This window comes from Bubalus bubalis, chromosome 9 (genome assembly GCF_019923935.1).
Source record: "Bubalus bubalis isolate 160015118507 breed Murrah chromosome 9, NDDB_SH_1, whole genome shotgun sequence".
In the NCBI taxonomy this organism is placed as follows: Eukaryota; Metazoa; Chordata; class Mammalia; order Artiodactyla; family Bovidae; genus Bubalus; species Bubalus bubalis.
The window spans coordinates 25,108,036-25,123,508 of NC_059165.1; the positions used below are offsets into that span (position 1 = coordinate 25,108,036).

Genomic DNA, 15,473 nt, shown 5'->3' on the forward strand with positions numbered 1-15,473 from the left:
TTTGGAGTCTGAAATTTTCACAGGCAGGAGAGAGGACAAGAACCTTAGAGAAAATACAAATGTCAGGTTCAGACTTAAAGTTCTTATTCATCTCCAGTTTCTTACAGCAAAATTATCTGTGAGAAATATCCCTTTTTTAAGGCAAAGTTAAAAAGTATAGGCCTCTCTGTGGCAAAATGAGCCATTACCAATGGAAAAGAAAGGCCTTCCAATCCGAAGCTGGAATTAAGAATCCATACAGCAGAGCAGAGAGCCATAGAGAAACACTTCCCAAACTGAAGCAAGCCCTAATAATAGAACTGATGACAGATTTTCAGCTAGATTGCAGAATAGTTATGGGGCAGTAATAGCTATGTATCAATAACTTTTTTTTTAATCAGAGTCTTGTTCAGTATAGAATGTATTTTTCCATAGTGTTTTCAGTGTGTGGAGACAGGTGTCTTCTCACTTTAGTTCCTATATCTTCAGATTGTGAGTTGTTGTTAAGTCACTCAGTCATGCCCAATTCTTTGCAACCTCATGGGCTGTAGCGCAACAGGCTTCCCTGTCCTTTACGATCTCCTGGAGCTTGCTCAAACTCATGTCCATTGAGTCAGTGATGCCATCCAGCCATCTCATGCTCTGTCGTTCCCTACTTCTCATGCCCAGCATCAGGGTCTTTTCCAATGAGTCGCAGTTTGGAAGAAAATATACTAAAGCATTTTTCATTCTCCAAGTGATCTTTTAAACTCAGGGATCCAACCCAAGTCTCCAGCATCTTATGCAATGTGAGGTGGATTCTTGACTTCTGAGCCACCATCCCCAGGGAAGCCCCAGAAGGTATTAGACTAAGTGAAATAAGTCAGGCAGAAAAACCCAGATACTATATTATTTGATGTATATGTGGAATCTAAAAAAAAAAAAAAAGCAATTCAGCAAACATTAAACAGAAACAGAATCTAGGAGTCTGTGTAAAACACTAGAGCACAGATCCCAGAAACATCTCAAGAGAGAGGCAATGGGAATGGCTATTATACATCACCTTTCATCAATTGTTGTTTAAGAGATGCTCTCTGTTCTGCTGTATACCTGGACAGTGAGGTTCCTGCTTCTAGAAAAATTCTTTACAAATAAAAAAGTAAAATACATATTCTTTCCAATGGTGATGTGGAGAAAACAAGTCAATGAAGGGGAGCTGGGAGTGCTGAGATTTTCAATTTTAAATGGAGTCATCAGTGAAGTATTCCTCTCAGAAGTGACATTTAAGCAGAGACATGAAGAAGGGGAAAAGGTGAGCCATGAAGGATCTGAAAGTAAATGACCCTCGGCCGAGTTTATAGAAAGTTGACCTGAGGTTGCATAGTTCTAAGAATGACAGAATGACACTGAGTATAACTGTAGCAAAGGGAGGAAGGTGCATGTAGTACAAAAGGGAATTTGGAACTTTGGGAAATTTGAGCATAATACTGACATAGTCATGTTTAAAAGGAAAACTCTGACTGCTCACTATAAAATTGGTGGGAAGTTGTTTGATTATACACATATTTTAGAAGGAGGTGTGCATAAAGGGGCTGTCCTTAGGTAGGAGCATAGAAAGCTTACTCATCTTAAGGTAAGTTATAGTGCAGAGACACAGATGCTAGAAAGTGAGTGAATGTGATGAGGGAGGAGAGAAGAAGGAAAGTTGGTAGATATATGGGTTTTCCCTTCTATTTTCCCAGTGAAGTATGAAACAAAATTATTAGCTGATGGTCAAAAACATGAAAGATGTTTAAAAGTGTAGAGGAGAGAAGGGAAGTTATAAAACAGTTTCTTTAAAAAGTTGAAAAGATTTAGAGATGTGCTTCGTAGGTTACCTATGGTGAAGTGAAAGTTTTTGCTTATTTGTTAATTTGTTTTTAATTTCCAATTTCTCATGATGCAATAAAATTAATTATTTGTAAAATGAAATAAAAGGCATACAATGTACAAATCTTTTTATTATTAGAGTCAACAGGCCTTATTACTCTGTCAAATTGCTATAACATTTTATAAAAGCTGACTAATGTTTTCTCTATTTCCCTTTATATAACACCAGGTTATAGAAGTGTGGAAGGATTGATAGGAAAAGTAAAGCATCAATTGCCATTATGAATTGGCTTTTCCATAATATCAGGAACAGGGAAAAGATGTCCATCCTCATCTCTTCTATCGAACATTGTGTTGACTATTCTTCCAAATAGGACAATCATGCAATAAAAAAGAAATGAAAATAATCCATGTTAGGAAGAAAGAATTAAGACTGTCTATTTGTAGATGATATAAACTTATAGATAGAAAATCCTAGGAATCCAATAAATCCTCTTGCAATTAATAAGTGAGTTTAGTAAGCTTTCAGAATATAAGATCAATATGTAAAATAAATTGTATTTCTCTACACTTGAGGAATTTCCCAGTGGCTCAGATGGTAAAGAGTCTGCCTGCAATGCAGAGACCCAGGTTCAATCCCAGGGTTGGGAAGATCCCCTGGAGAAGGAAATGGCTACACACTCCAGTATTCTTGGCTGGAAAATCCCATGGCTGGAGGAGCCTGGAGAGCTACAGTCCATGGGGCTGCAAAGAGTTAGACATGACTGAGTGACTTCACTTTTACTTTCACTTTTCACTTTCACACTTGAGTTGGAAAAATATGAAAGTGAAATTGAAAAAGACAATTCCATTTGTAATAGGGTCAGCAACAATAAAAATAGGAAATAAAATACTTGGTAATAAATCAATAGAAAAAATGTAAAAGTTAGATTCTAAAAACTACAAGTAAATAGGGAGACAATCAATTATCACTAGTCAGAAAATTTAAATTTGTCCAGATGTAATAACCCAAATTTGATCTCCAGATTCAGCATAATATTTATCAAAATCAAAGTTGGAAGTTTTTATAGAAATTGAAAATGTGATCCTAAAATTCATATGGAAATTCAAGGGACTCAAAATAGCTAAAATGATTTGAAAGATAAGAACAAATTTCGAGTATTCACACATCCTGATTTCAAAATTAACTACAGACTTTGCAGGTATATTTTGTTAGGACCTTGACATGTGGAGACTCATCTGGATTGAACAGGTGTGTCCCAATTGTAAGTGTTCTTGTAACAGGCACCCAGAAGGATATTTGGTAAAGTAATGTCTCTGCTTTTTAATATGCTGTCTAGGTTGGTCATAGCTTTTCTTCCAAGGAGCACGTATCTTTTAATTTCATGGCTGCAGTCACCATCTGCAGTGATTTTGGAGCCTCCCAAAATAAAGTCTCTCACTGTTTCCATTGTTTCCCCATCTATTTTGCCATGAAATGATGGGACCAGATGCCATCATATTAGTTTTCTGAATGTTGAGCTTTAAGCCAACTTTTTCATTCTCCTCTTTCACTTTCAACAAGAGGCTCTTCAGTTCTTCTTCACTTTTTGCCATAAGGGTATTGTCCTCTGCGAATCTGAGGTTATTGATATTTCTCCCAGCAATCTTGATTCCAGCTTGTGTTTCATTCAGCCTAGCATTTTGCATGATGTACTCTGCATATAAGTTAAATAAGCAAGGTGACAATATACAAGCAGAGGTCCGTCTAGTCAAACCTATATTTTTTCCAATAGTCATGTATAGATGTGAGAGTTGGACTATAAGGAAAGCTGAGCTCCAAAGAATTGATGCTTTTGAACTGTGGTGTTGGAGAAGACTCTTGAGAGTCCCTTGGACTGCAAGGAGATCCAACCAGTCCATCCTAAAGGAGATTAGTCCTGAATATTCATTGGAAGGACTGATGCTGAAGCTGAAACTCTAATACTTTGGCCACCTGATGCGAAGAACTGACTCATTGGAAAAGACCCTAACTGGGAAAGATTCAAGGCGGGAGGAGAAGGGGGCTACAGAGGATAAAATAGTTGGATGGCATCACTGATGCAATGGATATGAGTTTGAGTATACTCTGGGAGTTGGTGATTGACAGGGAGGGCTGGTGTGCTGCAGTCCATGGGGTCGCAAAGAGTCAGACACGACTGAGCAACTGAACTGAACTGAGAGGGATATTTGAGATAGAAAAGACAGCCATGTGACAACAGAGGCAGAGACTGGACTGAAAAAGAGTGCCTACACTTGCCCGAAGCTGGAAGAGTCGAGGAAGGATTCTCCCCAGAGCTTCTGAAGGAACAATCCAGCTAGCACTTTGATTTTTGCCTCCTAAGATTTATTTTTGACTGTGGTCTCCAAAATCATAAAGAATCAAATGTCTGTTGCTTTAAGCCACTAGGTTTTGGTGGTTTGTTATAGCAGTAATAGGAACCAGATACAGAGGATATATACTAAGCATCAAAGTTGAAATAAATATTTTAAATTAAGAGCACTGATGGGATAATAAATTGACTTTGCCCCCCTTTGGATTAAGGGTTCAGTACACAAATAATTTTATAAACTGCATTTTCATGTTTGTAAAATCAATGGGATAATTTGTAAGTGAAACAATGTACTTTGGTACTCTGCCTTAAATGATACATGTGTATTAATAATGTTATAAAATATTAATTTTTAATTCATTTTTTCTAGTGAGGCCCATGAGGAGAATCCAGTTTATGCAGAGGTCTAGCTTTAAGTCATATATTGAATTTCAACATATGATTTAAATGTGCTGGAGTTAATATAGAAAAATACAAATAAATAATTGTTTATTAGTAAAAAAAAAAAAAAATCCCTAAAGAGTATCTCAGTAGGTAAGGAGTCTTCCTGCAGTGCAGGAGACCCAGGTTTGATCCCTGGGTTGGGAAGATCCCCTGGAGAAGAAAATGGCAATCCACTGCAGAATTCTTGCCTGGAAAATCCCATGGACAGAGGAGCCTGGGGGGCTATCGTCCATGGGGTCACAAAAGTCAGACATGATGTAGCAACTAAACTACCACCATTAGTAAAATGTATTTTGATTTTAATCCACCTAAAAATGGATCAGAATTTTTTTTCTTCTTAAGATAATATACTGTGAAAATACTATGTTTTTTAATTAACATCACACTATTTTAGACCTGGAAATATCCCTAGAGGTCATTTTTTAAAGCTTTTCATTTTATAAATAAAACAAACTGCAACCTGGAGAAAAAGTGTAAGCTTTATATATTTTATTAATTTATTGTTCAGTCACTTAGTTGTGTCTGACTCTTTGTGACCCCATGCATTTCAGCATGTCAGTCTTCCTGTCCTTCACTATCTCTCAGATTTTGCTTAAACTCATGTCCATTTAGTCGGTGATGTTATCTAACCTTCTTGTCCTCTGCCACCCTCCTCTTCTTTTGCCCTCAATCTTTCGCAGGATTAGGGTCTTTCCCAATGAATTGACTCTTTACATCAGGTGGCCAAATTACTGAAACTTCAGCTTCAGCATCAATCCTTCCAGTGAATATTCAGGGTTGCTTTCCTTTAGGATTGCCCAAGAAAAGGAAATCTACTACTGTTTCCATTTTTCCCTGATCTGTTTGCATGATGTGATGGGGGCACATTGCATGATTTTAGTTTTTTGTATGTTGAGCTTTTTTTCAAATTTTATTTTATTTTTAAACTTTACAATATTGTATTAGTTTTGCCAAATATTGAAATGAATCCGCCACAGGTATACCTGTGTTCCCCATCCTGAACCCTCCTCCCTCCTCCCTCCCCATACCCTCCCTCTGGGTCATCCCAGTGCACCAGCCCCAAGCATCCAGTATCGTACATCGAACCTGGACTGGTGACTCGTTTCATGCATGATATTATACATGTTTCAATGCCATTCTCCCAAATCTCCCCACCCTCTCCCTCTCCCACAGAGTCCATAAGACTGATCTATACATCAGTGTCTCTTTTGTTGTCTCATACACAGGGTTATTGTTACTCTCTTTCTAAATTCCATATATATGCGTTAGTAGTATGTTGAGGTTTTTTTTTTTTAATTTTATTTTATTTTTAAACTTTACATAATTGTATTAGTTTTGCCAAATATCAAAATGAATCTGCCACAGGTATTGTTGAGTTTTGAGCCAGCTTTTTCACACTCCTTTTTCACCTTCATCAAGAGACTCTTTAGTTTCTCTTTGCTTTCTGCCATTAGGATGGTATCATCTGTATATCTGAGGTTGTTGCTATTTCTCCTGGCAGTCTTGATCCCAGCTTGTGATTCATCCAGCCTGACATTTTGCATGAGGTACTCTGGATAGAAACTAAACAAGCGGGGTGACAATATGCAGCCTTGATGTATTTCTTTCCCAATTTGGAACCAGTCTGTTGTTTCATGTCTCATTTTAACTGTTGCTTCTTGACCTGCATACAGATTTTTCAGGAGACAGGTAAGGTGTAGGTGTTCTGGTATTCCCATATCTTTGAGAATTTCCCACTGTTTATTGTGATCCACACAGAGGATTTAGTGAAGTAAATGAAGGAGAAGTAGATGTTTTTCTGAACTTCTCTTGCTTTTCCTATGATCCAACGAATGTTGGCAATTTGATCCCCAGTTCTTCTGCCTTTGATAAATTCAGTTTGTACTTCTGTCTTGTTTCATGTACTGTTAAAGCCAAGCTTGAAGGATTTTGGCCATTACCTTCCTAGCATGTGAAACGAGCACAGTTGTATTGCTGTTTGAACATTCTTCGATGTTACCTTTCTTTGGGATTGGAATGAAAACTGACCTTTTCCAGTCCAGTGGCCATTGCTTACTTTTCCAGATTTACTAGCATATTGAGTGAAGCACTTTAACAGCATCATCTTTTAGGCTTTTATATACCTCAACTGGAATTCCACCATCTCCACTGCTACTTGCACCATACTGCTATACAAAGAAAGATGCTGGCCATTTGCAGAGACAAAGAGTCTTACTTGGACTACTTAAAAAGGAAGATGGCTTGGTAATAGCAAAGAGTTGTTTAGACAATAGGAAAAATCCCAGATATCAGTATTTTTTTTTTTTTTTTCTCTCCTGTACCAAGAGAAGTTAATTCAGCATCAGTTTTTCTAGGACTAAAAGTCTCTCACCTGTGTTTTTAATTCCCATTTCTTCCAGACATCTTCTGTATCTCACCTTGCCACAAGTATTACTCTATCTTTATTTTCTTGACTTTGGTATTCATTCTCCAAATCTATGGTGTAAACCTGTTCAGGTGACAGATGCCTGAGAAATATTGTGCATTTTACAGATCAGTACAATGCATTTGTTTATTGTCATTTTAATATAATCTTTCAAACTTAAAACCATATTATCTAGAGAAAATTTGATTATATATGTGGTCAATTAAAATTTAAAAGAAGTCATTTATATTACTTAGATACAAACATTTGCTTATGGAAATTCTTGGAATTTTCTTGTTTTAAAATGCCAGACCTTTTTGCAAACAAGTGATAATTTGTGTCAAATACTCCAAAGGCATCTAAGAAAAAAAATTAAAATTAATATCATTGTTAATTAGAACCATGATTTGCTTAGCCTCTTGATGAAAGTGAAAGAGGAGAGTGAAAAAGTTGGCTTAAAGCTCAACATCCGGAAAACAAAGATCATGTCATCCAGTCCCATCACTTCATGGGAAATAGATGGGGAAACAGTGGAAACAGTGGCAGACTTTATTTTTGGGGGCTCCAAAGTCACTGCAGATGGTGACTGCAGCCATGAAATTAAAAGACACTTGCTCCTTGGAAGGAAAGTTATGACCAACCTAGATAGCATATTCAAAAGCAGAGACATTACTTTGTCAACAAAGGTCTGTCTAGTCAAGGCTATGGTTTTTCCAGTGGTCATGTATGGATGTGAGAGTTGGACTATAAAGAAAGCTGAACAGAGAAGAATTGATGCTTTTGAACTGTGGGGTTGGAGAAGACTCTTGAGAGTCCCTTGGACTGCAAAGAGATCCAACCAATCCATCCTAAAGGAGAACAGTCCTGAGTGTTCATTGGTAAGATTGATGTTGAAGCTGAAACTCCAATACTCTGGCCACCTGATGCAAAAAGCCGACTCATTGAAAAGACCCTGTTGCTGGGAAAGATTCAAGGCAGGAGAGAGAAGAAGGGGATGGTAGAGGATGAGATGGTTTGAAGGCATCACTGGCTCAATGGACATGAGTTTGGGTAAACTCTGGGAGTTGGTGATGGACAGGGAAGCCTGATGTGCACAGTCCATGGGGTTGTAAAGAGTCAGATGTGATTGAGTGACTGAACTGAATTCAACTGAAAATTTTGATACTAACCCTAATTTCAATTTTAACTATTGGAATATGTTTCCCCTTGTAGGATATACCTGTTGCATTGGAGGGAAACCAGCTAATCAAGAACTTGTAAAAGTAGAAACACACAGGTAAAACTCTTCTTACTCTTTGATTGCTTAATTTTATAAATTGCTATTTTGTCTTTATTTCCATTGCTGCTCAGTAACATGAAAGATAAATAATTTTTGTTGCTGCTGTTTCTTTACCCTTTCTCAGAGTCTCAAAATCTGGTTTTGAATTTGTCTACTAAAAATATTCTCAAGGTAGCAAATAATACTATAACAAATTCAATGACCATCTTATTCAGCATTATACTCAAATTCTTTGTAACATTTTGTGTTGTTGGATGCAAACTCTTAAGTCTCCTCATATTTTACATTCTTTTCAGTCCTTAGGTCCTGCTGTTTCTATTTCCATGTTGGATAAATTTCTTCTTTTAGAATCCAAGACCTAAAATTAGCTTCTTTACTGACTTGCAGCCTCCACTTTGTTCTCACAGCATATTAAAAATCTAAAGACAGTCTCTTCAACAAGTGGTGCTGGAAAAACTGGTCAACTACAAAGAATGAAACTAGAACGCTTTCTAATACCATACACAAAATAAACTCAAAATGGATTAAATACCTAAATATAAGACCAGAAACTTTAAAAATCTTAGAGGAAAACAGGCAGAACACTCTCTGACATAAATCGCAGCAAGATCCTCTATGAACCACCTCCCAGAGTAATGGAAATAAAAACAAAAATAAACAAGTGGGACCGAATTAAATTTAAAAGGTTTTGCTCAATGATGGAAACTCTAAGCAAGGTGAAAAGACAACCCTCAAAATGGGATAAAATAATAACAAAAGAAAAAACTGACAGAATTAATCTCCAAAATATACAAGCAGCTCATGCAGCTTAATACCAGATAAAAAGGAACAACCCAATCAAAAGTGGGCAAAAGACCTAAACAGACATTTCTCCAATGAGACATATAGATGGCTAATAAACACCTGAAAAGATGCTCAACTTCGCCCCTTATAGAGAATTGCATATCAAACCCACAATGAGCTATTATCTCACACTGGTCAGAATGGCCATCTTAAAAAATTCTACAAACAGTAAATGCTGGAGAGGATGTGGAAAAAAAGGGAAATGTCTTACACTGTTGGTGGGAATGCAAACTGGTATAGCCACTATGGAGAGTAGTGTGGAGATTACTTAAAAAAACACTTGGAATAGAACGGCCATAGGATGCAGCAGTCCCACTGCTGGGCATACATACTGAGGAAACCAGAATTGAATGAGACACATGTACCCCAACATTCTTTGCAGCACTATTGCAATAGCTAGGACATGGAAGCAAGCTAGATGTCCATCAGCAGATGAATGGTAAGGAACTCATGGTATATATACACAATGGATTACTTAGCTATAAAATGGAATGCATTTGAATCAGTTCTAATGAGGTGGATGGACCTGGAGCCTATTATACAGAGTGAAGTAAGTCAGAAAGAGAACGACAAATACTGTATGCTGCTGTTGCTGCTAAGTCGCTTCAGTTGTGTCTGACTCTGTGAGACCCCATAGACGGCAGCCCACCAGGCTCCACCAACCCAGGCGATATATATGGAATTTAGAAACATGGTACCGATCATCCTACATGCAAGACAGCAAAGGAGACACTGATGTAAAGAACAGACTTTTGGACTCAGCGGGAGAAGGCGAAGGTGGGAGGATTTGAGAGAACATCATTGAAATATGTATATTCAGTTCAGTTCAGTTCAGTCGCTCAGTCGTGTCTGACTCTTTGTGACCCCATGAATTGCAGCACCCGAGGCCTCCCTGTCCATCACCAACTCCCGGAGTTCACTCAGACTCACGTCCATCAAGTCAGCGATGCCATCCAGCCATCTCATCCTCTGTCTTCCCCTTCTGCTCCTGCCCCAATCCCTCCCAGCATCAGAGTCTTTTCCAATGAGTCAACTCTTCGCATGAGGTGGCCAAAGTACTGGAGTTTCAGCTTCAGCATCATTCCCTCCAAAGAAATCCCAGGGCTGATCTCCTTCAGAATGGACTGGTTGGATCTCCTTGCAGTCCCAGGGACTCTCAAGAGTCTTCTCCAACACCACAGTTCAAAAAGCATCAATTCTTCGGCACTCAGCCTTCTTCACAGTCCAACTCTCACGTCCATACATGACCACAGGAAAAACCATAGCCTTGACTAGTTGGACCTTTGTTGGCAAAGTAATGTCTCTGCTTTTGAATATGCTATCTAGGTTGGACATAACTTTCCTTCCAAGGAGTAAGCGTCTTTAATTTCATGGCTGCAGTCACCATCTGTAGTGATTTTGGAGCCCAGAAAAATAAAGTCTGACACTGTTTCCCCATCTATTTCCCATGAAGTGACGGGACAGGATGCCATGATCTTTGTTTTCTGAATGTTGAGCTTTAAGCCAATTTTTTCACTCTCCACTTTCACTTTCTTTTTTTCCCACTTTCACTTTCATCAGGAGGCTTTTTAGTTCCTCTTCACTTTCTTCCATAAGGGTGGTGTCATCTGCATATCTGAGGTTATTGATATTTCGCCCAGCAATCTTACAGATGACTGGTGTAAGTTCGATGGGACAAGCAAGTCACCCAAAGGCTTTGCTGGAACAGCCCAGAGGAGTAGGATGGAGAGGGAGGTGGGATGGGGTTTCTGGACGGGGGAGGACACATGTATAACTATGGTCAATTTGAGTTGATGTATGGCAAAAATCATCACAATATCATAAAGTAATTATTCTACATTAAAATTAATTAATTAATTTAAAAAATCTACCCCAGGCTGTAACCTAGTGACAGATAGATTTGGGGATTAGATCTGGTAGACAGAGTGCCTTGAGAACTATGGACTGAAGTCCCTAATATTAACAGGAGACAGTGATCAAAACTATCCTAAAGAAAAAGAAATGTAAGAAGGCAAAGTGGTTATCTGAGAAATTACAAATAGCTGAGAAAAGAAGAGAAGCAAAAGGCAAGTAGAAAAGGAAAAGATACACTCAATTGAATGTAGATTTCCAGAGATTAGCAAGGAGAGATAAGAAAGCCTTCTTAATTGAACAATGCAAAGAAATAGAGGAAAACAATAGAATGGGAAATACTGGAGATCTCTTTTAGACAATCAGAGATTTCAAGAGAATATTTCATGCAAAGATGAGCATAATAAAGGACAGAAAGTGTAAGGACCTAGCAGAAGCAAAAAGAGATTAGAAGAGGTGGCAGGAATACACAGAAGAACTGTACACAAATTATCTTAATGGCCTAGATTGCCACAGTAGTGTGGTCACTCAACTAGAGACAAACATCCTGGGGTGTGGAGTCAAGTGGACCTTAGAAAGCATTAAAATGAACAAACTAGTGGAGGAGACAGAATTCCAGCTGAGTTATTTCAAATCTAAAAAGATGGTGCTGTGAAAGTGCTGCACTCCATGTGTCAGCAAATATGAAAAATACAACAGTGGCCACAGGCCTGGAAAAGATGTTTTCATTCTAATCACATAGAAGAACAAAGCCAAAGAATGTTCAAGCTACCATATAAGAGCACTCATTGCCCATAGTAACAAAGTTATGCACAAAATCCTTCAAGCCAGGCTTCAGCAGGAGCCCAGGAACCTAGGACTTCCAAGTGTACATGCTGAGTTTTGAAGAGGCAGAGGAACCAGAGATCAAATTGCCAACATTTGTTGGATCATGGAGAGAAATCTGTATGCGAGTTAAGAAGTAACAGTTAGAACTGGACATGGAACAACTGATTGGTTCAAAATTGGGAAAGGTGTATGTTAAGGCTGTATATTGTCACCATGCTTATTTGAATTATATACAGAGTACAAATTGGAATCAAGATTGTGGGGTGAAATATCAACAACCTGAGATATGCAGATGATACCACTCTAATGGCAGAAAGCTAAAGGGAACTAAAGAGCCTCCTGATGACTGTGAAAGAGGAGAGTAAAAAAGCTGCCTGAAACTTAATATTACAAAGCCTAAGATCCACGCATCCTGTCCCATTACTTCAGGGCAAATAGAGGTGGAAAAAATGGAGGTAGTGACAGATTTTATTTTCGTGGGCTCCAAAATCACCATGGACAGTGACTGCAGCCATTAAATTAAAAGACGCTTGCTCCTTGGAAAGAAAGCTATGACAAACCTAGACAGTGCATTATTAATACAAACCAGAGACATCACTTTGCTGACAATGGTATTGCCAGTAGTCATGTATGATGTTGGAGTTGGACTGTAAAGAAGACCAAGCTCCGAAGAATTGATGCTTTTGAATTATGGTGCTGGAGAAGATTCTTGAGAGTCCTTTGGACTGCAAGGAAATCAAACCAGTTAATCCTAAAGGAAATCAGCCCTCAATATTCACTAAAAGGACTGTTGCTGAAGATGAGTCTCTAGTACATTGACCCCCTGATGTGAAGAGCCAACATATTGGCAAAGACCTTGATGTTAGGAAAGACTGAAGGCAAAGGAGAAGGGGGAGGAAAAGGATGAGATGGTTAGATAGTACATTAACTCAATGGACATGACCTTGGGCAAACTCCAGGAGATAGTGGAGGACAGAGGAACCTGTCATGCTACATTCCATCTGGTCACAAAGAGTCAGACATGACTTGTAACTCAACAACAACAATAATACATATATCCACTCCTCTTTTAGATTCTTTTCCCATATAAGACATTACAGAGTATTGAATAGTTTCCTGTGCTATACAGCAGATTCTTATCATTTTATCTATTTTATATATCATCGAGTATAGACATCAATTTGTCCCTCCCTTCTTACCCCTTGGTAATGATAAGTTTCTTATCTACATCCATGACTATACTTTTGTTTGCTAAATGTTCATTTGTACCCTTTTTAAGTGAGTCCATATATAAACAATATCATATGATATTTGTCTTCTATCTGACTTAACCTCACTCTGTATGACAACCTTTAGCTCCATCCATGTTGCTGGAAATGGCATTGTTTTGTTCCATTTAGTGGCCAAGTACTGAGTAATATAGGGCGTCTCCAGTGGCTCAGCAGTAAAGATTCCATCTGCAATGCAAGAGCCACAGGAGACATCGGTTCGACCCTGGGTCGGGAAGATCCCTGGAGGAGGGCATGGCTTACCCACTCTAGTATTCTTGCTTGGAGAATTCTATGGATGGAGGAGTGAGGTGGGCTACAGTCCATAGGGCCACAAAGAGTTGGACACGACTGAAGTGACTTAGTATATATTCACAATGAGTAATACATACCTCACTGTATATATGTACTCCACTGTATGCATGACCACATCTTGTATATCCATTCCTCTATTGATGGACATTTATGTTGCTTTTATGTTCTGGCTATTGTAAATAATGACACCATGGGCATTTGGGTGCATATATCCTTTGATATTATGGGGTCTCTGGGTATATGACCATGAGTGAGATTGCTGTATCATATGGTAGTTGGTTTTTTTTTTTTTGGGGGGGGGGTAGGGGCAGGCAGGGTGTGTGTATGTGTGTTTGATCCACCTCCTAAAATAATGAAAATAAAAACAAAAATAAGATATGATCTAAGTACACTTAAAACCTTTTGCACAACTAAGGAAGCCATAAACAAAACAAAAAACCTTCAGAGTGGGAGAAAATATTTGCCAATGAAGTAACCACCAAGGGATTAATCTCCAAAATATACAAACAGTTCATACAGCTCAATCAAAAAAAGGAAACAACTCAATCAAAAAGTGGGCATACAATCTAAATAGACATTTCTCCATAGAAGACATACGAATGGTCAAAAAGCATATGAAAACATGATCAACATCACTAATTATAAGAGAAGTGCAAATCAAAACTATAATGAGGTATCACCTCACACCATTCAGAATGGTCCTCATCAAAAAATCTGCAAACAATAAATGCCGGAGAGGGTGCAGAGAAAAGAGAACCCTCCTAAACTGTTAGTGGGAATGAAAATTTATAGGGCCCCTATGGAGAAAAGTATGAAGGTTCTTTCAAAAAAACTAGGAATATAACTACCATGTGACCTAGCAACCCCAATCTTAGGGAGATTTGTAAAAATGCATTGACAACATCAGTCATTATCAGAGAAATGCAAATCAAGATCACAATGAGGTACCATCTCACGCCACTCAGAATGGCTGCTATCAAAAAGTCTACAAACAATAAATCCTGGAGAGGATGCAGAGAAAAGGGAACCCTCTTACACTGTTGGTGGGGATGCAAACTAGTACAGCCACTATGGAGAACAGTGTGGAGATTCCTTAAAAAAAAGCTGGAAATAGAACTGCCATATGACCCAGCAATCCCACTGCTGGGCATACACACCGAGGAAACCAGAATTGAAAGAGACACGTGTACTCCATTGTTCATCACAGCACTGTTTACAATAGCTAGGACATGGAAGCAACCTAGATGTTCATTGGCAGACGAATGGATAAGAAAGCTATGGTACATATACACAATGGAAGATTACTCAGTTATTAAAAATGATGCATTTGAATCAGTTCTAATGAGGTGGATGAAACTGGAGCCTATTATATAGAGTGAAGTAAGCCAGAAAGAAAAACACCAACACAGTTTATCAATGCATATATATGGAATTTAGAAAGATGGTAATGATAACCCTATATGCAAGATAGCTAAAGAGACACAGATGTAAAGAACAGACTTTTGGACTCTGTGGGAGAAGGCGAGGGTAGGATGATTTGAGAGACTAGTATTGAAACATATATATTACCATATGTGAAATAGATCACCAGTCCAGGTTCTATGCATGAGACAGGGTGCTCAGGGCTGGTGCACTGGGATGACCCTGGGGGATGGGATGGGGAAGGAGGTGAGAGGAGGTTAGGATGCAGAACACATGTACACCCATGGCTGATTCATGTCAATGTATGGCAAAAACCCCTACAATATTGGCATTTTTTAATAAGCACCATGGATAATTATGGTTCAGTTAATGTTAGATTCCTATTAACAGTGGGTTAAATAATACAGTGTTAAATTTTAAATTAGTATATTATCATTCAAATTAAAAATGAGGCTTTTTTTTCTATAATACATAATAGGTTAGGCAATCATTTGAATCATTTATGATAGTTAAATTAACTAGCCAAACATTTAAGTATTTTAACTAGGCAATAGTTAAATAAAATTTTGGAATTCATTTATTCATGAATAATATTTCTAACTACTTAAATATGTCTTTAAATAATTCACTGAGTATAGACA

At 38.1% G+C, this 15,473-nt stretch overlaps 1 long non-coding RNA gene across 1 annotated transcript; it reads right to left on the reverse strand.

Annotated features, from left to right (window-relative positions):
- Positions 1–1,938: 1,938 nt before the first annotated feature.
- Positions 1,939–7,153, reverse strand: LOC112586826. The gene is made up of 2 exons (XR_003111278.3): positions 6,994–7,153; positions 1,939–2,185 (listed from the first exon to the last, which is right to left on the reverse strand). It is a non-coding gene; the product is annotated as an uncharacterized LOC112586826 (long non-coding RNA).
- Positions 7,154–15,473: the final 8,320 nt, after the last annotated feature.